The sequence below is a fragment of the Lithobates pipiens genome, unplaced genomic scaffold (assembly GCF_037356315.1).
Source record: "Lithobates pipiens isolate NorthernLeopardFrog02 unplaced genomic scaffold, aLitPip1_a1.2 Scaffold_1, whole genome shotgun sequence".
Classification (NCBI taxonomy): domain Eukaryota; kingdom Metazoa; phylum Chordata; class Amphibia; order Anura; family Ranidae; genus Lithobates; species Lithobates pipiens.
Window position 1 is genome coordinate 260,831,758 of NW_027507685.1, and position 22,844 is coordinate 260,854,601.

The 22,844-nt window shown below is 46.9% G+C and overlaps 1 pseudogene; it reads left to right on the plus strand.

Annotated features, from left to right (window-relative positions):
• The first annotated feature begins 22,138 nt into the window (after positions 1-22,138).
• Positions 22,139-22,261, plus strand: LOC143989540 (U2 spliceosomal RNA; annotated as a pseudogene).
• The last annotated feature ends 583 nt before the right edge of the window (positions 22,262-22,844 follow it).

Here is a 22,844-nt window from a genome sequence, read left to right on the forward strand (position 1 = left end):
TTCTATTGTGTTTTTGTGCATTAAATTCAATAAATTATTTATTTTTATTTATTTTTTTTATATTGCGGTAAAAAAAAAAAAAAACACAAATATTGTGTGATATAAAACATTGCAATAACCAACTTCTTTTATTTTATTTTATTTATTTATTTTCCTTCAGGGCCTTTGCTTTTAGAAAATATATAGAGGTTGGTGGTTCTAAATAATTATCCAGTTAAAAAAATAAAATAAAATAAATGCAGATTTCTACACGTATAAGAGAAGTGTCAGAATCGGGTTGGGCAGATTGGTGGTTAAACAAGTGAGCCGATACTTTGTTTAAGAGAGGATTTTATTTATTTTCCTCCTTATGTCCAATTTCCAAGTCGGCTTTGCCTGCTAATGCAAAATAAAAAAAAATAAAAAAAATAAAAAAAAAAAGGAAAGAAACTGGCAAACGTGTGGTGTAAAAAAAATAAAAATAAATAAAAAATCAGGAAATATCAGATCTTCTGCACTCTACCGAGCAAACAGCTTCCCGGTCTCTGCCTACGGCACAAAATATTTACTTGTGTTTGCACTTCTTTCATGTGGTCTTTAATTAATCCCCCTCTTTTGGGAGTCGTATTGTGTGCCGTTTTATGGCCGAGTTGTTTTGTGCCTGAAACTAAATTGCGCTCGCAGAGGAGAGAGATGCCGCAGTCTCCAGCTTTTTTTTTTACGATTAAACCGGCGCTTTTACTCCGCGCCAAAACTACTAACTCTTGCCACGGAGGAAGGACCGGGTCTTGGCAATCTCTCATAAGTGAAAAAAAATAAATAAATAAATAAAAAGGCAGACTGAAAAGAACAGCGAGTTAGGAATGGACGGAGGAAAGGATCATGGAAACGAAGCGGATTCTGCACCGTCGTATTTGGCACTACCGGAGCTCGGTGCCCGGAAAAGGGAAAATCCAGGGATCAGCCCACCCTAGAGTAATATTTAACCACTTTCACCCCCCCCCCCCCTTTCCTGCCCAGGCCGATTTTCAGCTTTGGGCGCCGTCGCTCTTTGAATGACAATTGCGCAGTCGTGCTACGCTGTGCCCAGATGACATTTTTTCTGCTTTCTTTTGGTGGTATTTTTAATCACCACTGAGGGGTTTTATTTTTTGCTAAACAGACAAAAAAATTACCGAAAATTTTGCAAAAAACAAAAAGCAAAGCTTTTATAGTTTGTTATAAATTTTTGCAAACAGTTTTCTCCTTCATTGATGTGCGCTGATGAGGCGGCACTGATGGTCACTGATAGGCGGCACTGATGGGGCTTCAGAAATAGGTGGCACTGATAGGCTGCACTGATGGGCACTGATGAAGTGGCACTGATGGGAACTGATCAGGAGGCACTGATGAGGCTGCCCTAATAGGCGGCACTGATGGGCACTGAGATGCAGCACTGAAGGACACTGATAAGTGGAACCGATAGGTGGCACTGATGGGCACTGATCAGGGGGCACTGATGGGGCTGCAGAAATAGGTGGCACTGATAGGCTGCACTGATGAGCACTGATGAAGCGACACTAATGGGAACTGATCAGGAGGCACTGATGAGGCTGCCCTGATAGGCGGCACTGAGAGGCAGCACTGAAGGGCACTGATAAGTGGAACCGATAGGTGGCACTGATGGGCACTGATCAGGAGGCACTGATGAGGCTGCACTAATAGATGGCACTGATCGACACTGATCAGGAGGCACTGATGAGGCTGCACTAATAGATGGCACTGATGGGCACTGATAGGCTGCACTGATGGGCACTGATGAAGCGGCACTGGTGGGTACTGATCAGGAGGCACTGATATACTGCCCTGATAGGTGGCACTGATGGGCGCTGAGAAGCAAAACTGAAGGGCACTGATAGGTGGCACTGATGGGCACTGGTAGGCACTGGTAGGTGACACTGATAGGCAACACTGAGAGGTGGAACCGATGATGAGGCACCGATGGGCACTTAGCAGCACTGGGTGTCCGTTTGTGGACTGTGATGTTAGGGGGGCTGTGATGTAAGGGCGCTATGATGTAAGGGGGTGCTATAATGTAAGGGAGGCTGTGATGTAAGGGGGGCTGTGATGTAAGGGGGGCTGTGATGTAGGGGGGGCTATGATGTAAGGGGGATTATGATATAAGGGGGGCTATGATGTGAGGAGCGGGAGCTCTGATGTAAAAAAAGGGGGTCTGTGATTTGAAAGAGGGGACTGAAGACACTAATGTAAAGGGGAAAAAGAGAGGATACAAAATTTTGGGACTTTTAGGGCAGCATACTAATAATCAGACATATTTTAAAAATACTGTGTTGCACTTTGCCAGTAACCCAACCTCCAGCACAAAAGGAATCAGCTGATTGGACTCTGATGCCGCGTACACACGATCGGAATTCCGGCCAGAAAAAGGCAGATGAGAGCTTTTCATCGGAAAATGCGACCGTGTGTACGCTCCATTGGAATTTAGCTGTCCGAATTTCTGCCAGCCAAAAATTGATAGCATGTTCTCAATTTTCCCGACGGAAAAACTTTCTATCGGAAATTCCAATCGCGTGTATGCAATTCCGACACGCCAAAAATCACGCATTGCTCAGATTCAACTACGAGATGGAAGCTATTGGCTACTGGCTATTGAACTTCCTTTTTCTAGTCCCGTCGTACCTGTTGTACATTACCGCGTTATAAATGATCGGAATTATCAGAGCTTTTTCCGAGGAGAATTCCGATCGTGTGTACGCGGCATTAGATTTACTTTGAGTTGACCTTTTGTTTCATTAGATCTTTAACAAACTACCAAATCATGTCGAATTCATTTGTTATATCCGCTATAATTTCTTTTGTATTCGTTGAAATTAATTATTTTATTTTTTATTATTCGAACGTTTGGATGCATCCGAACGTCCAAAAGATGCAAAATTTGGCCCGAATTTTCGATTTGTTACGAAACGAATTGCACAAGCCTATTCTTTACTGTAAGAGCGGCAAGGATGTGGAATTCCCTTCCACAGGCGGTGGTCTCAGCGGGGGGCATCAATAGTTTCAAAAAACGATTAGATAAGCACCGGAAGGACCGCTAAATACAGGGATATACAATGTAATACTGATATATAATCACACACATTGGTTGGACTTGATGGACTTTGATGGAAGTTTGTTATAATGAATTTATCATTATGAGGGGTTCCCACCATCCCTGTGCTGAGTTCCCGGGTCTGTACACTCGCTGTGCCCATTATGAGGGGTTCTCACCATCCCTATGCCGAGTTCCCAGGTCTGTACACCCGCTGTGCCCATTATGAGGGGTTCCCACCATCCCTGTGCTGATTTCCCGCGTCTGTACACCCGCTGTGCCCATTATGAGGGGATCCCACCATCCCTGTGCTGAGTTCCCGGGTCTGAACACCCGCTGTGCCCATTATGAGGGGATCCCACCATCCCTGTGCTGAGTTCCCGGGTCTGTACACCTGCTGTGCCCATTATGAGGGGTTCCCACCATCCCTGTGCTGAGTTCCCAGGTCTGTACACCCGCTGTGCCCATTATGAGGGGATCCCACCGTCCCTGTGCTGAGTTCCCGGGTCTGTACACCTGCTGTGCCCATTATGAGGGGTTCCTACCATCCCTGTGCTGAGTTCCCAGGTCTGTACACCCGCTGTGCCCATTATGAGGGGATACCACCATCCCTGTGCTGAGTTCCCGGGTCTGTACACCCGCTGTGCCCATTATGAGGGGTTCCCACCATCCCTGTGCAGAGTTCCCGGGTCTGTACACCCACTGTGCCCATTATGAGGGGATCCCACCATCCCTGTGCTGAGTTCCCAGGTCTGTACACCCGCTGTGCCCATTATGAGGGGATCCCACCGTCCCTGTGCTGAGTTCCCGGGTCTGTACACCTGCTGTGCCCATTATGAGGGGTTCCTACCATCCCTGTGCTGAGTTCCCAGGTCTGTACACCCGCTGTGCCCATTATTAGTGATGGACGAACTTCCGACGGGACGTTTCGCGAACGCGAAACGCGAACGGACACAAACGTTCGCGAAAACGACCGTTCGCCGCGGGCTCCATTGACTTCAATGGGAGGCGAATTTCGCAAACCTTTAGGTCGAATTTGCGGCCACGGGGTAATTATTAGGGGGTAGCACGTAGTCCCACCACCTGGACAATAGCATAATACATGTATGAGGTGAATTTGGGATCGATAACTACAAGCATTTTTTTTTTATTTGGGAAATTGTTCTGACAATTCAGGACTATGGAGCTAATGAAGGCAATGGAGGAGAGGGAAGGTCAGGGACCAGGGTAGGCAAACAAGAGGGTGCAGGAGATACAGAGCACTGACAGCAGCACCGTAATACAGAGCACTGACATCAGCACCGTGACATACAGCGCTGACAGCAGCTCCGTGACATACAGCGCTGACAGCAGCTCCGTGACATACAGCGCTGACAGCAGCTCCGTGACATACAGCGCTGACAGCAGCTCCGTGACATACAGCGCTGACAGCAGCTCCGTGACATACAGCGCTGACAGCAGCACCGTGACATACAGCGCTGACAGCAGCTCCGTGACATACAGCGCTGACAGCAGCTCCGTGACATACAGCGCTGACAGCAGCTCCGTGACATACAGCACTGACAGCAGCTCCGTGACATACAGCGCTGACAGCAGCTCCGTGACATACAGCGCTGACAGCAGCACCGTGACATACAGCGCTGACAGCAGCTCCGTGACATACAGCGCTGACAGCAGCTCCGTGACATACAGCGCTGACAGCAGCTCCGTGACATACAGCGCTGACAGCAGCTCCGTGACATACAGCGCTGACAGCAGCTCCGTGACATACAGCGCTGACAGCAGCTCCGTGACATACAGCGCTGACAGCAGCTCCGTGACATACAGCGCTGACAGCAGCTCCGTGACATACAGCGCTGACAGCAGCTCCGTGACATACAGCGCTGACAGCAGCTCCGTGACATACAGCGCTGACAGCAGCACCGTAAGCAGCCCCAGGAGGAAGTCAGCACAGCACAGGGATGGTGTGATCCCCTCATAATAAGAACCCCCAGGAGGAAGTCAGCACAGCACAGGGATGGTGGGAGCCCCTCATAATAAGAACACCCAGGAGGAAGTCAGCACAGCACAGGGATGGTGGGAACCCCTCATAATAAGCAGCCCCAGTAGAAATATGACACCGCTCAACCTCTTCAAAGAGGAGGGTAGGGGCATATAGTACGGTGTGCTTTTTTGGGTCAGGGAAGTGAGCCAAATGAATTAAGAAGGTCTGTGTGCTTGATTCCAAAAATTGTTTATAGACATATACATGGTCTACTGATCACATGTGTTGAATTCCTCCGAGATCCATGCCTCATTCATTTTTAGAAATGTGAGGTAGTTAACACTGTGGTGAGCTAGGCGAGTACGCTTATCGGTCACAATCCCCCCTGCTGCGCTGAACGTCCTTTCGGACAGGACACTGGATGAGGGGCAAGCCAACAGTTCGATTGCAAATTGGGCAAGCTCTGGCCAGAGGTCAAGCCTGCCCACCCAGTAGTCTAGGGGTTCATCACTCCTCAGAGCGTCCACATCGGCCGTTAACCCAATGTAGTCGGACACCTGACGGTCTAGGCGTTCCCTGATGCTGGATCCGGATGACACCTGTCGATGGGTCGGCTGAAAGAATGACCTCATATCCGAAGTCACCAACACATCTTCAAACCGGCCTCTTCTTGCAGGCGCTGTTGGATTGGTACCCGCAAATCCTTCTCTGGGAGTGGGAATTGCTCCTCTGCCAGCGCACGCAAAAGCAGAATGCAGCATTTCTCGAAGCAAGGCCTGGAAGTGCTGCATTCTGACAGCCCTCTGCGACGGCGGTAACATTTCCGCCATTTTGTGTTTGTACCGGGGGTCTAAGTACGTTGCCACCCAGTACTGGTCCTTGACCCTCATGCTTTTTATACGGGGGTCCCTATTAAAACACTGGAGCATGAAGGCCCCCATTTGCACTAAAGTGGAAGCGGTGTGGTGGCCTGGCTCCTGCTCATCATCCAGGATAATGTCGTCCTCTTCATTCTCCTCTCCCCATCCTCGCACAACAGGGATCCCAGAAAGGTTTAAAGCATGCTCTTCTTGCTCCTGCTCATCCGCCCCGGCACCATCCTCCTCTGACTCCTCATCAGACTCCTGTTGTTGACTTGTCTCAGATAGAGTAGCCCCCCCTGGGAATTCATCCAGCATTGCGACTTCCTCATCTTCCCGCTCCTGCTCCTCCACAGCCTGATCAATGACACGACGCAATGCACGCTCCAGAAAGAAGGCATAAGGTACCATGTCACTGATGGCGCCATGGCTGCGACTGACCAGTTTGGTGATCTCCTCAAATGGCCGCAGAAGTCTGCATGTGTCGCGCATGAGCAGCCACTGGCGCGGTGAAAAAAAACCCAGCTCCCCAGAACCGTTTCTTTCGCAGAGTTCATACAGGTAGACGTTAACTGCACGTTTCTGCTGGAGCAGCCTATCAAGCATATAGAAGGTTGAGTTCCATCGCGTCGGGCAATCGCAAATAAGACGTCTGACCGGCAGATGGTGTCGCCGCTGAATGTCAGCAAGGCGAGCCATGGCCGTGTAAGATCTTCTGAAATGGGCCGAGATTTTCCTTGCCTGCCGCAAGATGTCCTGGACCCCAGGGTATTTGACAAGGAATCGCTGCACGACCAAGTTTAAGACGTGTGCCATGCACGGCACGTGCGTGATTTTGCCCTGTTTCAATGCGCTAAGCAGATTGGCACCGTTGTCACACACCACTTTACCAACTGTCAAATTGAGCGGTGTTAGCCACTCATCTGCCTGTGAACGCAAAGCTGAAAGGAGTGCCGGGCCAGTGTGGCTCTTTGCTTCCAGGCACAACAGACGCAGCACGGCATGGCAACGTCTCACCTGGCATGTGGAATAGGTTCTGGGGAGCTTGGGCGGTGCAGTGGAAGAGACGCTAGCAGCGGAAAAGGAGGAGGCAGCTGAGGAGGAGAGGGAGGAGGATGGAGTAGGAGGAGGAGAAGAAGAGTCAGGCCTGCATGCAATCCGTGGCGGTAAAACCAAATCTACACGGGTGCCACGGGTTACATGCTTGACGGCCGTCAGAAGGTTCACCCAGTGGGCAGTAAAACTGATATACCTTCCCTGCCCGTGTTTGCTAGACCACGTGTCTGTGGTCAGATGTATCTTGGCACCGACACTGTGTGCCAGAGATACATTCACTTGCCGCTGAACATGGCCATATAGCTCTGGGATGCCCTTCTCTGAGAAATACTTCCTTCCTGGGACCTTCCATTGTGGTGTTCCAATGGCCACAAATTTGCGAAAGGCCTCCGAGTCCACCAGTTTATATGGCAGTAGTTGGCGGGCTATGAGTTCTGACAAGCCAGCCGCCAACCGTTGGGCAAGAGGGTTATCCGGCGTCATCATTTTTTTACGCTCAAACATTAGGCCCACGGAAGCCTGCCTTTTTGCAGAAAAATGTGAGCTTGGCGTGATGGAAGGTGGAGTGGAGGACAATTGTGAGGAGAGAGGAGAAGGAGAAGTAGAAGACGAGGCTGGACGGTGAGAGCCTGCAGTGTGGCTTTGTGTGTTCCGTTGCTCCCACTGGGCTCGGTGATGGCTGCTCATGTGCCTTCTTAAGGCGGTCGTCCCTAGGTGAGTATTGGGCTTACCGCGACTAACGCGTTGACTGCAAAGATTGCAGATGGCAACGCTATTGTCAGCAGCGGACACGTTAAAAAAAGCCCACACTGCGGAGCCATGTGCCGGTGTCCTGGGAGCGCCAGATGTGACCGTACATGGTCGATGACTCGCTCCTGATACATTTGCAGTCTGCTTTGTCCCTGCTGTGCAATGTAAGTCATTGCTGCTTCTCCTCCCTATCTGCTGGTCCATATCTCCCTCTGAACTCCCCTCCTCTTCCTCTCTTGTGGGCACCCACGTGACATCACTAGACACGTCATCATCAACGTCACCTTCCCCACCGCTATAAGTAGAGTAGGCAGCAACACCGGGGACCAACCTCCTCCTTGGGCTGATCTGGGTACTGGCGTCAGACTGCTGAGTAGCGCTTGTTGCTACCTCCTCTTCCTGATCCAATACCAAGAGTGGCTGCGCATCAGAAATGTCCTCTTGATATGGATCGGAAAATAATTCCAGTGACTCAAGCGGAAGGTATGTGGTGGTGGTGGTGGTGGTCGTGTTGTTGGTGGTAGTGTCTTTGGGGGTGCACATAGCAGAGAGTGAAGAAGAGGGTGCAGATCGAGAGGATGAGGAGGGTGCAGAAGAGTAAGGCTGAGCGAGCCACTCAACCAAGTCTGGTGCATCCTTTAAAGTAATTGAACGCACCTTCTGCAACTTCCCACTTTGGCTCAAGCCTGTTGCTCCTGCCCTACCCCTACCACCCCTGCGGAAGGGCCTGCCTCTTCCTCTGCATGTCATTTTTTAAATGACCCTGTGACAAAACTCTTAGTCCCTATACCGCTGAAGGACTGCTGCAGTATAGGTGAGCGGTCAGCAGTGGTGCACGTCAACCCTATCTATTGTGGACCTATAGCGGTCCTTACAGAACAGCAGACTGTACCGCACTCAAGCCTATGTACCGTAGCACCCTATACCAAGTTACCAGTCCTTATAAGAACTTTTGTGGACCAAGCAGGTTGTGTATTAGTGTTTAGCAGACTGTACGTCAGTCCCTATACCGCTGAAGGACTGCTGCAGTATAGGGCAGCGGTCAGCAGTGGTGCACGTCAACCCTATCTATTGTGGACCGATAGCGGTCCTTACAGAACAGCAGACTGTACCGCACTCAAGCCTATGTACCGTAGCACCCTATACCAAGTTACCAGTCCTTATAAGAACTTTTGTGGACCAAGCAGGTTGTGTGTTAGTGTTTAGCAGACTGTGCGTCAGTCCCTATACCGCTGAAGGACTGCTGCAGTATAGGGCAGCGGTCAGCAGTAGTGCACGGCAACCCTATGTATTGTGGACCGATAGCGGTCCTTACAGAACAGCAGACTGTAACGCACTCAGGCCTATGTACCGTAGCACCCTATACCAAGTTACCAGTCCTTATAAGAACTTTTGTGGACCAAGCAGGTTGTGTGTTAGTGATTAGCAGACTGTACGTCAGTCCCTATACCAATGAAGGACTGCTGCAGTATAGGGCAGCGGTCAGCAGTAGTGCACGGCAACCCTATGTATTGTGGACCGATAGCGGTCCTTACAGAACAGCAGACTGTAACGCACTCAGGCCTATGTACCGTAGCACCCTATACCAAGTTACCAGTCCTTATAAGAACTTTTGTGGACCAAGCAGGTTGTGTGTTAGTGATTAGCAGACTGTACGTCAGTCCCTATACCAATGAAGGACTGCTGCAGTATAGGGCAGCGGTCAGCAGTAGTGCACGGCAACCCTATGTATTGTGGACCGATAGCGGTCCTTACAGAACAGCAGACTGTAACGCACTCAGGCCTATGTACCGTAGCACCCTATACCAAGTTACCAGTCCTTATAAAAACTTTTGTGGACCAAGCAGGTTGTGTGTTAGTGTTTAGCAGACTGTGCGTCAGTCCCTATACCGCTGAAGGACTGCTGCAGTATAGGGCAGCGGTCAGCAGTGGTGCACGTCAACCCTATCTATTGTGGACCGATAGCGGTCCTTACAGAACAGCAGACTGTACCGCACTCAAGCCTATGTACCGTAGCACCCTATACCAAGTTACCAGTCCTTATAAGAACTTTTGTGGACCAAGCAGGTTGTGTATTAGTGTTTAGCAGACTGTACGTCAGTCCCTATACCGCTGAAGGACTGCTGCAGTATAGGGCAGCGGTCAGCAGTGGTGCACGTCAACCCTATCTATTGTGGACCGATAGCGGTCCTTACAGAACAGCAGACTGTACCGCACTCAAGCCTATGTACCGTAGCACCCTATACCAAGTTACCAGTCCTTATAAGAACTTTTGTGGAACAAGCAGGTTGTGTGTTAGTGATTAGCAGACTGTACGTCAGTCCCTATACCAATGAAGGACTGCTGCAGTATAGGGCAGCGGTCAGCAGTAGTGCACGGCAACCCTATGTATTGTGGACCGATAGCGGTCCTTACAGAACAGCAGACTGTAACGCACTCAGGCCTATGTACCGTAGCACCCTATACCAAGTTACCAGTCCTTATAAGAACTTTTGTGGAACAAGCAGGTTGTGTGTTAGTGATTAGCAGACTGTACGTCAGTCCCTATACCAATGAAGGACTGCTGCAGTATAGGGCAGCGGTCAGCAGTAGTGCACGGCAACCCTATGTATTGTGGACCGATAGCGGTCCTTACAGAACAGCAGACTGTAACGCACTCAGGCCTATGTACCGTAGCACCCTATACCAAGTTACCAGTCCTTATAAAAACTTTTGTGGACCAAGCAGGTTGTGTGTTAGTGTTTAGCAGACTGTGCGTCAGTCCCTATACCGCTGAAGGACTGCTGCAGTATAGGGCAGTGGTCAGCAGTAGTGCACGGCAACCCTATGTATTGTGGACCGATAGCGGTCCTTACAGAACAGCAGACTGTAACGCACTCAGGCCTATGTACCGTAGCACCCTATACCAAGTTACCAGTCCTTATAAGAACTTTTGTGGACCAAGCAGGTTGTGTGTTAGTGATTAGCAGACTGTACGTCAGTCCCTATACCAATGAAGGACTGCTGCAGTATAGGGCAGCGGTCAGCAGTAGTGCACGGCAACCCTATGTATTGTGGACCGATAGCGGTCCTTACAGAACAGCAGACTGTAACGCACTCAGGCCTATGTACCGTAGCACCCTATACCAAGTTACCAGTCCTTATAAGAACTTTTGTGGAACAAGCAGGTTGTGTGTTAGTGATTAGCAGACTGTACGTCAGTCCCTATACCAATGAAGGACTGCTGCAGTATAGGGCAGCGGTCAGCAGTAGTGCACGGCAACCCTATGTATTGTGGACCGATAGCGGTCCTTACAGAACAGCAGACTGTAACGCACTCAGGCCTATGTACCGTAGCACCCTATACCAAGTTACCAGTCCTTATAAGAACTTTTGTGGACCAAGCAGGTTGTGTGTTAGTGATTAGCAGACTGTACGTCAGTCCCTATACCAATGAAGGACTGCTGCAGTATAGGGCAGCGGTCAGCAGTAGTGCACGGCAACCCTATGTATTGTGGACCGATAGCGGTCCTTACAGAACAGCAGACTGTACTGCACTCAGGCCTATGTACCGTAGCACCCTATACCAAGTTACCAGTCCTTATAAAAACTTTTGTGGACCAAGCAGGTTGTGTGTTAGTGTTTAGCAGACTGTGCGTCAGTCCCTATACCGCTGAAGGACTGCTGCAGTATAGGGCAGCGGTCAGCAGTAGTGCACGGCAACCCTATGTATTGTGGACCGATAGCGGTCCTTACAGAACAGCAGACTGTAACGCACTCAGGCCTATGTACCGTAGCACCCTATACCAAGTTACCAGTCCTTATAAGAACTTTTGTGGACCAAGCAGGTTGTGTGTTAGTGATTAGCAGACTGTACGTCAGTCCCTATACCAATGAAGGACTGCTGCAGTATAGGGCAGCGGTCAGCAGTAGTGCACGGCAACCCTATGTATTGTGGACCGATAGCGGTCCTTACAGAACAGCAGACTGTACCGCACCCAAGCCTATGTACCGTAGCACCCTAGACAGACCAAGTTACCAGTCCTGATAAAGAGCTTTGTGGAACAAGTGAGTTGTGAATGATTAGCAGACTGCAGCAGAAGGGCAGCAGTCAAGTATAATATTCTTTCTATATTTGGAAGAAAGAATATTATACGTGTACAAGCCTATTACCGTACCACTGATACCAGTCCTGAAAAGAACCTTTGTGGAACTAATAGTAACAGCAAGTCTTTAAAATTATCCTCACTGCCTGACACACTGCTTCCTGCCTGTCCCTATACAAATTGGCAAAAAAGAGTAGGCTGGAACGATTAGCTGGAACAGCTCTTTTGTGGACCTGATAGTAACAGCTAATGATGATGATGATGATGATGATGAAGAAAGACTAATCTGGCTGAGCTGTCCCTAAAATAGCAGCATACAGCGCTCTGTCCCTTTATCTAAACTGACAAAAGAAACTCAGGCTGCTGACCTAACACCTATACCAGTCCTGAAAAGAACTTTTGTGTACCAAATAGCTAGCGTTTTCTCTGTCCCTACTCCACACAGGATCCTTTCCCTACAGTGACAGAAGAAAGAATGTAAAATGGCCACCGGATCGGGTGTATTTATAGGTTAGGGGGAATGTCCAAGTGTCCATGAGCTGTCATGTCTCAATTGGTTGTCCTGTAACACATGATAAACGTGTCACGAAAGGTTAAAGTTCTTGTATACATTAAACACGTAAGTCCGCCGGGGCGAACGACGGAAAAAGGCGTTCGAACCCGCGGACGGCGAAAGTCGGAAATTCGCCGCGAAACGACCGCCGGGCGAACCGTTCGGCCATCACTACCCATTATGAGGGGATACCACCATCCCTGTGCTGAGTTCCCGGGTCTGTACACCCGCTGTGCCCATTATGAGGGGTTCCCACCATCCCTGTGCAGAGTTCCCGGGTCTGTACACCCACTGTGCCCATTATGAGGGGATCCCACCATCCCTGTGCTGAGTTCCCGGGTCTGTACACACGCTGTGCCCATTATGAGTGGTTCCCACCATCCCTGTGCTGACTTCCTGGGGTTTCAACTTTTAGGTTCGTTAGCTTTTCGTAACAATCACACATTTTTCGTTATGAATTTGGATCCAAAATTCGTAAAATTTGTATTTCGGATTCGTACGTATTTACGGGAAATTCACGCGAATTTTCGATTCGCACATGTCTGCTATGTAACTTTGTAACTTATGTAAAGGGGGATGTGATGTAAAAGGGGGAGGGGGGGTGGGGGGGGCTGTGATGTGAAGGACCTGAGTCATAGAACACAAATTTGATTCAGAACTCTGGAGAAAAAAAAAAATAGGTAACGCACAGGACCTCCGTGAATTTTAATTTAATTTAACTTTAGTTTAGTCCCCCTGCTCTAAGTAGTTACAATGACATGTACTGTCTTACTAACAGGGCTGGACTGGGACAGAAATTTGGCCCTGGAATTCATCCAGACCGACCCACTTACATCAGAGTGTCCCATCAGCAGCCCCCTTACATCAGAGTGTCCCATCACCAGCCCCCTTACATCAGAGTGTCCCATCACCAGCCCCCTTATATCAGAGTGTCCCATCAGCAGCCCCCTTACATCAGAGTGTCCCATCACCAGCCCCTTACATCAGAGTGTCCCATCACCAGCCCCCTTACATCAGAGTGTCCCATCACCAGCCCCTTACATCAGAGTGTCCCATCAGCAGCCCCCTTACATCAGAGTGTCCCATCACCAGCCCCTTACATCAGAGTGTCCCATCACCAGCCCCTTACATCAGAGTGTCCCATCACCAGCCCCTTACATCAGAGTGTCCCATCAGCAGCCCCCTTACATCAGAGTGTCCCATCAGCAGCCCCCTTACATCAGAATGTCCCATCAGCAGCCCTCTTACATCAGAGTGTCCCATCAGCAGCCCTCTTACGTCAGAGTGTCCCATCACAAGCCCCCTTACATCAGAGTGTCCCATCAGCAGCCCCCTTACATCAGAGTGTCCCATCAGCAGCCCTCTTACGTCAGAGTGTCCCATCACAAGCCCCCTTACATCAGAGTGTCCCATCAGCAGCCCCCTTACATCAGAGTGTCCCATCAGCAGCCCTCTTACGTCAGAGTGTCCCATCACCAGCCCCCTTACATCAGAGTGTCCCATCAACACCCCTTACATCAGAGTGTCCCATCAAGACCCCTTACATCAGAGTGTCCCATGAGCAGCCCCTTACATCAGAGTGTCCTATCATAAGCCCCCTTACATCAGAGTGTTCTATCATAAGCCCCCTTACATCAGAGTGTTCTATCATAAGCCCCCTTACATCAGAGTGTCCCATCAGCACCCCCTTACATCAGAGCAGCCTTTCTCAACCTTTTCAACAATGGGGAACCCTTAACATAACTTTTCGGTCTCAGGGAACCCCTGCTAATAATGACTATATCTACAACTCATGATACATTACTATGATGGTCAGTGGGAAGATGTGTCTTACATTGGTGGTCATTGGGAAGAATTACCCCCTTACAGATGGCTAAAAAGATCAATGTGGGAACTTGATCAAAAAGTGGGAACTCAATCAAAAGTGGGAACTTATATGAGAAGCATAAACTGCTCATTGCTCAAGGAACCCCTGGCAACCTCTGCAGGAACCCTAGTTGAGAAACCCTGCATCAGAGTGTCCCATCAGCACCCCTTACATCAAAGTGTCCCATGAGCAGCCCCCTTACATCAGAGTGTCCCATCAGCACCCCCCTTACATCAGAGTGTCCCATGAGCAGCCCCCTTACATCAGAGTGTCCCATCAGCAGCCCCCTTACATCAGAGTGTCCCATCAGCAGCCCCCTTACATCAGAGTGTCCCATGAGCAGCCCCCTTACATCAGAGTGTCCCATGAGCAGCCCCCTTACATCAGAGTGTCCCATCAGAAGCCCCCTTACATCAGAGTGTCCCATCAGAAGCCCCCTTACATCAGAGTGTCCCATCACCAGCCCCCTTACATCAGAGTGTCCCATCAGCAGCCCCCTTACATCAGAGTGTCCCATGAGCAGCCCCCTTACATCAGAGTGTCCCATCAGCAGCCCCCTTACATCAGAGTGTCCCATCAGAAGCCCCCTTACATCAGAGTGTCCCATCAGAAGCCCCCTTACATCAGAGTGTCCCTTTAGAAGCCCCTTACATCAGAGTGTCCCATCACCAGCCCCCTTACATCAGAGTGTCCCATCAGAAGCCCCCTTACATCAGAGTGGCCCACTGAGCCATTGGTCCACCGGGAAACTCTCGGCAGTCCCGATGGCCAGTGCATGCCTGCTTACTAACGAATACCTAAGTTAAAAAACTGGGTCCAAGCCTTAAAATGTATTTCATGAAGAAGATATAAGCCGGCTGTTGAGAGACCTCACCATCCTATACAATCTCTTGTCAATACTCGTGGCATCCTTGCGCGCAGCCATTGTCCTTTATTATACTTCGCAGAATAAACTTCATCACAATTAACCTCTGTTGTTTAGCAGAGGCGGAAAGTCCTGTCATTTTTTTGCTTTCTCCCTACAAAAGCTCCAAATTACACACGAAAAATAATGGAGAGTTCAGAGAAGCCGGGGCCGCTTATTTCCCTTTGTTTAGAAGGGGAAAAAAAAGCCCATGAGGAATCAAAGCAAGCTTTAAATACTGCTTTGACGTAGGTGTGCGCCTTTGTTCGGGAGAGAGAAATCGATGGAAATTACCCTTAGGGATAGAGGAACGCAGGATCTCAACCTAATGAAGGTTGACAATGGCCGTTATTGATGTCCCCATCGCCGATGACAAGAAGTTTTGAAGATTGTTCCAACATACACACATTTTTCAATTGACAAAATGTTTTTCTTTCTTCTTCTTTTTTTTTCCCAGAACGGTAATGTCTCGGCCCGCTATAGAAAACACGGGTTAGAAAACATAAAAATAAATCTGTTGTCTGTTTTATTATTCAAGTGAACCTCATGCGGAGATCAACCTAAAGTAGTGTTCTAACCAGAACCTTTATTTTTTCCCAACTGACAAAGAAAAGGAAGTCAAAAAAATCGCAAGGGCATAAAAATACATTGAGTAATTTTTTAGGTATTATGCCTTGTACAAACGGTCGGAAATTCCGACGGAAAAAGGTCCGATCGGATTATATTGTCGGAAAATCCGATCGTGTGTGGGGCTCTATTGGACTTTTTCCGTCGGGAAAAAAATTGAGAGCAGGATCTAAAATTTTGCGACAAAAAAAATCAGATCGGACTTTTTCCGATCGTTTGTAGAGAATTCCGACGGATAAAGTGCCACGCATGCACAGAGTAAATCGCGAGACCAAAGCTATTGGCTACTAGGCTCTGCGTAGCCCCGTCGTACGCAACGAATGTCACCTCGTTCCGAACGAGCGTGTGTATGCAACACCAATTTCGGACGAAATCCGTTGGAAAAAATCTGCCGGATTTTGTGGTCAGAATGTTCCGACTGTGTATACAGGGCATAACAGACTATTGATTGAGCTTGTATTTTATTTTATTTTTTTGTTTAGATAATTATACAAAAAAAAAAAAAAAAAGGAGTATTTAAGCTTTTTTTTTTTTTTTTTTTAGTCAATTATAGAAAAAGAAAATTACAGAATATTTAATCTTTCCAAAGTATTTTTTTTTTTTTTTTTTTAACCACTAAAGGACCGAGCCTCTTTCTGAAATTTGTTGTTTACAAATTAAAAACATTTTTTTTCACTAGAAAAATTACTTAGAACCCCCAAACATTATTCTTTTTCTAACACCCTAGAGCAGGAATATGCAATTAGCGGACCTCCAGCTGTTGCAAAACTACAAGTCCTATCATGCCTCTGCCTCTGGGTGTCATGCTTGTGGCTGTCAGAGTCTTGCTATGCCTCATGGGACTTGTAACTTTACAACAGCTTATGCATATCCCTGGTCTAGAGAATAAAATGGCGGTCGTTGCAATACTTTCTGTCACACCGTATTTGCTCAGCGGGCTTAAAATCGCACTTTTTTGGGGGAAAATACACTTTTTTTAATAAAAAAAATAAGACAACAGTAAAGTTAGCCCCATTTTTTTTTTATATTGTGAAAGATGATGTTATGCCGAGTAAATTGATACCCAACATGTCACGCTTCAAAATTGCGCCCCCCCCCCCCCGCTCGTGAAATGGCGACAAACTTTTACCTTTAAAAATCTGCATAGGCGACGTTTAAAAATATTCTACATGTTTTGAGTTACAGAGGAGGTGTTTTTTATTTTTATTTTTTTTTAGTTAATTATAAAAAAAAAATACAGAGTATTTAATTTTTCCAAGGTTTTTTTTTTTTTTTTTAACCACAAAAGGACCAAGCCTCTTTCTGAAATTTGTGGTTTACAAGTTAAAAACATTTTTTTTTTTTTTTGCTAGAAAAACTATTAGAACCCCAAACATTATTCTTTTTCTAACACCCTAGAGAATAAAATGGCGGTCGTTGCAATACTTTCTGTCACACCGTATTTGCGCAGCGGTCTTACAATCGCACTTTTTTGGGGGAAAAATACACTTTTTTGAATTAAAAAAATAAGACAACAAAGTTAGCCCCATTTTTTTTTTTTTTTTAATATATATATTGTGAAAGATAATGTTACGCCGAGTAAATTGTTACACAACATGTCACGCTTCCAAATTGCACCACCGCTCGTGGAATGGCGACAAACTTTTACCTTTAAAAATCGGCATTGGCGACGTTTAAAAATATTCTACATGTTTTGAGTTACAGAGGAGGTTGTTTTTTTTTTTTGTGTTTTTTTTTAGTTAATTATAGAAAAAAAATTGAGTATTTAATCTTTCCAAAGTTTTTTTTTTTTTTTTTAAACCTAAGGACTGAGCCTCTTTCTGAGATTTTTTGTTTACAAGTTAAAGCGGAGGTCCACCCTAAAGTGGACCTTCCGCTCATCGGAACCCTCCCCCCCTCCGGTGCCACAATCGGCACCTTTCAGGGGGGAGGGGGGTGCAGTTACCTGGATAATCCAGGTAACTGCACCTACTTCCGGGATAGCTCTCTGCGGAAAGGGGCGTAACTTACGCCCCTTTCCGCAAGTGCCCGCCCCTTCCCGCAAGTGCCCCGCTGCCTGCTGGGAAACACACAGATCCCAGAGGCAGCGGGGAGCGTCCTTATTGCGCAGCGCGATTCGCGCATGCGCAGTAGGGAACCGGGAAATGAAGCCGAAAGGCTCCATTTCCTGATTCCCATACCCAAGATGGCGGCGGCAGGACCCGACAGACGACCAAGAGATCGGCTTCGGGTGCCGACATCGCGGGCGCGCTGGACAGGTAAGTGTCACTATTTTAAAAGTCAGCAGCTGCAGTATTTGTAGCTGCTGGCTTTTAAAAAAAAAAAAAAAAACGCGGAGTCCTGGTGGACTCCCGCTTTAAACATTTTTTTTTTTTTGCTAGAACATTACTTGGAACCCCGAAAACATTATTCTTTTTTTTTTTTTTTTCTAATACCCTAGAGAATAAAATGGCAATACTTTCTGTCACATTGTATTTGCGCAGCGGTCTTACAAAAAAAATACAATTTTGTTTTTGTTTTTGTCTTTTTTTTATATTGTGAAAGATAATGTTACGCCGAGTAAATTGATACCCAACATGTCACGCTTCAAAATTGCCCCCCGCTCGTGGAATGGCGACAAACTTTTATGCCGCGTACACACGACCGGACTTTGAGGGACTAGGTCCGACGGACTTTCGGCAGAGTTCTGATGGAGTTCTGACGGACTTTCCGAATGAACGGACTTGGCCACACACAATCACACCAAAGTCCGACAGATTTGAACGTGATGACGTACGACCGGACTAGAATAAGGAAGTTCATAGCCAGTAGCCAATAGCTGCCCTAGCGTCGGTTTTTGTCCATTGGACTAGCATACACACGAGCGGTTTTCTCGGTAGGAACTGGGTCCGGTGGAGTTCCGTCTGAAAAATTTGAAACATGTTCCATTTCTAAAGTCTGACGGATTTTTGCAAATCAAAAGTCCGCTGCAGCGCCCACACACGATCGAATGGTATGCTGGAATCGTTCCGTCGGACCTTTGATGTCGAAAAGTCCGGTCGTGTGTACGCGGCATTACCCTTAAAAATCTGCAACGTTTAAAAAATGTCTACAGGTTGCATGTTTTGAGTTACGGAGGAGGGCTAGAATTATTTCTCTCGCTCTATCGATCGCGGCGATACCTCACATGTGTGCTTTACGTATGTGTTCGCTTCTGTGTGCGAGCTGGTCGGGACGGGGCGCATTTAAAAAAAAATAAAAAAATTCTTATTTATTTTTACCTGTTATTTTTTATTTTTTACACTGTTTTTCAAAAAATTAAAAATAAAAATTGCAATTTATTTTTCCTATTACAAGCAATGTAAACATCTCTTAAATATGAGATCTGGGGGGGTCAAAAAGACCTCACATCTCATATTTACACTAAAATGCAATAAAATAAAAAAAAAGTAATTAAAAAAAAATAAGATTAAAAAAAATGGCCCTTTAAGAGCTGTGAGCAGAAGAGACGTTTGGACGTCGCTTCCTCCCTGCATTGTTATGGAGATAGGTGGGTGAGGGGGGGGGGCATCTTCCCCTTACTCGTCTCCATGCCCAGCAAGATAGGATCGTCACCGCCGCTGCCGATGGCTCCGGTAAGCAGCGGAGGAGGGAGGGGGGGCCCTCTCCGGCCACCGATTAAATGTGATCTCGCGGTGAATCCACTGCAGAGACCACTTTTATCTTAAACCGGACCGCCCACTGAAGAAGAGGATACCGGGGTTATGGTAGGTAGCTGCTGCTATAACAATGATATTCCTCTTCAAAGTACCGACGTATAACTGTCAGAATGCAGACCGAGTGACACAATGTTTATAAAACTGACCAGAGAAAAGTTAAGAGATACAAAGTAACAGGATTTGTACACATTGTTCAGAACTTCAGATAGACATATACAAACTGACATTGTTTATAAACATTATTCAGACAGGAGATAGACAGATACAAAGTAACATTGTTTATAAACATCGTTCAGATGGGAGATAAAGAGATTCAACGTAATATTGTTTATACACATTGTTCAGACAGTAGATAGGGGGATACAAAGTAACAATGTTTATAAAAAGGGTGAATTTGGGACTTTAGATGAGGCGCATAAATGTATGTGCCTGCATAAACTCATATCATATTGGCAACAAATGCAAATATATGTGTTTATGCGTGCATTTTTACAGTATTACAATGTCTGCATTATCGTGTGCTGTTATATGTATATATTAATGCGTATTCATGCTGTCCATGTCATTCATGCATGGTTTTTCATATGGCATTACCCTTTTAATACATGTAGCACTGTAACGTATTTACATTTATATGTTAATAAACATGTCCACATGTCTTTTAAACCAGCCATTAGCCTCATTCAGACTCCCAAGTCCCCCTTTATTGTTTATAAACATCATTTGGACTATAAATAGAGAGATACAAAGTAACTTTGTTTATAAACATTGTTCAGACGGGAGATGAAGAGATTCAAAGTAATATTGTTTATACACATTGTTCAGGCAGTAGATAGGGGGATACAAAGTAACAATGTTTATAAAAAGGGTGAATTTGGGACTTTAGATGAGGCGCATAAATGTATGTGCCTGCATAAACACATATCATATTGGCAACAAATGCAAATATATGTGTTTATGCATGCATTTTTACAGTATTACTATGTCTGCATTATCGTGTGCTGTTATATGTATATATTAATGCATATTCTTGCAGTCCATGCCATGCATGCATGGTTTTTCATATGACATCACCCTTTTATACGACATGTACCACTGTTAACGAATTTACATCTATATGTTAATAAACATGTTCACATGTTTTTTAAACCATAACCAGACATTAGCCTGGTCAGAACTCCCAACCCCGCCTCTTTATTGTTTATAAACATCATTTAGACTATAAATAGAGAGAAACAATGTAACATTGTCTACAAACATCATTCTGATAGGAGATTGAGCGATACAAATTAACATTGTTTATAAACATTGTTGACATAGAGAAATACAAAGTAACATACATTTTGTTGAGGCAGATGATAGAGAGATACAAAGTAAAAGTTTGTATAACATCGTTCAGACTGGATATAGAGAACTAGAAAAGTAACATTGTTTATAAAGATTGTTCAGATGGGAGATAGAGAGACACAAAGTAACACTGTTTATAAACATTGTTCAGACTTGAAATAGAGTGATACAAAGTAACATTGTTGTGAAGGATTGGAGCACAGAGAGAAAGAGAGAGAGAGAGAGAGAGAGAGCACAGAGGCAAAAGGGTGCAGGTGCCTGGAAGCTGTAGTAGAGAGCTGTAGCTTGGAGACACAGGAGACCTTTCAGTGGTGGTGCAGGGTCTGGTCACAAGCCTTGTTTAGCAGAAGACAGACAGGTGCAGAATCAGGATCAAGTTCAAGGTCGGGAACAGGCAGAAGTCAGTAACGTGCTGGCGGTGGGGTACCAAATCAGGAAGTGGAGACATAGTCATAAATCCCAGCTGGGGTCGGTAACAATAAGCGAGAAGCAGATATAGCAGGCAGGAGTGATCCGAGAGAGAGGTGTCAAACGTAGCCGGGTCAGGAACAAGGTTTACAGATATGGACGAGAATCAGGAAACACAGGAACCTAGTTCTTGCTCATCTTGGGCTTTGAGGATCGTGACTCTGTAGATGCTCATAAGTATGAGCACTTGCTGCACGAGATCCCTGAAAAGCGGGGAGAGGTTCCATACGAGTACGGCAAGGATAGTGACACGCCATCCTTCCTGGAAAACTTCCTCAGTTGGGGACATTCCTCAGTTGGGCCACATTCCTCAGTTGGGTCACATTCCTCAGTTGGGTCACATTCCTCAGTTGGGCACATTCCTCAGTTGGGTCACATTCCTCAGTTGGGCACATTCCTCAGTTGGGTCACATTCCTCAGTTGGGTCACATTCCTCAGTTGGGTCACATTCCTCAGTTGGGCACATTCCTCAGTTGGGTCACATTCCTCAGTTGGGTCACATTCCGGCCCTCAAGACAGACGCTGTTGGCACTATTGGAACCTCTGATCTGCTACACATTCGCTTGCCTTCTCTGAGTGACCCTGCTTTGGGTCTCTTCCTCGCCGGGCTTGTTGTGAATTACTGAACTTTAACCTTAATACAAAATCTGTTTCTGCAATTGGGCTGTACCGCGCCACGCTGCACCTCCTCATAGGCATGCATAGCACTTTATTTTGAACAGGTGTCTACTTTGGTTATCCCAGATCCCTTGACACATTGCATGAATAAATCCCAGTGAGGATAGGTGAGTACAGAATCAACGACTAGTGGTAAACAGAGACAATCGAGTAATGTCCTAAAAGAAGTTCAGGATTTTGGATTTACCCAAGAGTTTGCTTCTTGGCCTTTTGGCTAAGATCAAGTACAGTATCTGTTCTTATCAGTGATCCAATGGAGGCGCTGTGCTACTATCCTGACCTGATCAAGGTTGGGGTGGTGGCTATGCAAATCTGATGGAGTGATGGGGGCTTGGAAGGTTTGTAACGGCTGGAACAGAAACCAGGGCGCCCACAGACAGTTGGGGAAAGCTGGAAGAGCCCATTACCTCCTGATCTGAACATTCTACCTTGTCTGGCCATGGGCTGGGAAGGCAGAGGGTCTGCGGTGCCTGTGGCCCCTGGGAGTGGCCGCCCTAGGGGTACTCTTAGCAACACATGGGTGTGGGACCCCACGGTGTGAACGGACACATGGTCACAGCACTAATATGCTTTCCCCCTGCACTGTGCCTCATGGGCTGGGGCTTTTGGCTTAAGTCCGGGGCAATTTTTGTTTACCAGGCCTCAGGGCCCTGCCAGTGCACAATTTGGCAAGGCCACTTTCTTATTTTTCATTCATTTTCTCCCGCTGTTTGTCACCTTTCACTTTTGTGTGTGTTTTTTCACTGGATGAAGGGTTATGAGACCTCGGGCTTATCCTGACAGACATGACTAGGCATGATGGGAATTGTAGCTTCTGAACAACTGGAGGGCCATAGTTTGAAGACCCATGTCCTAGTACAGTGATCGCGAACCTTGGCACCCCAGATGTTTTGGAACTAC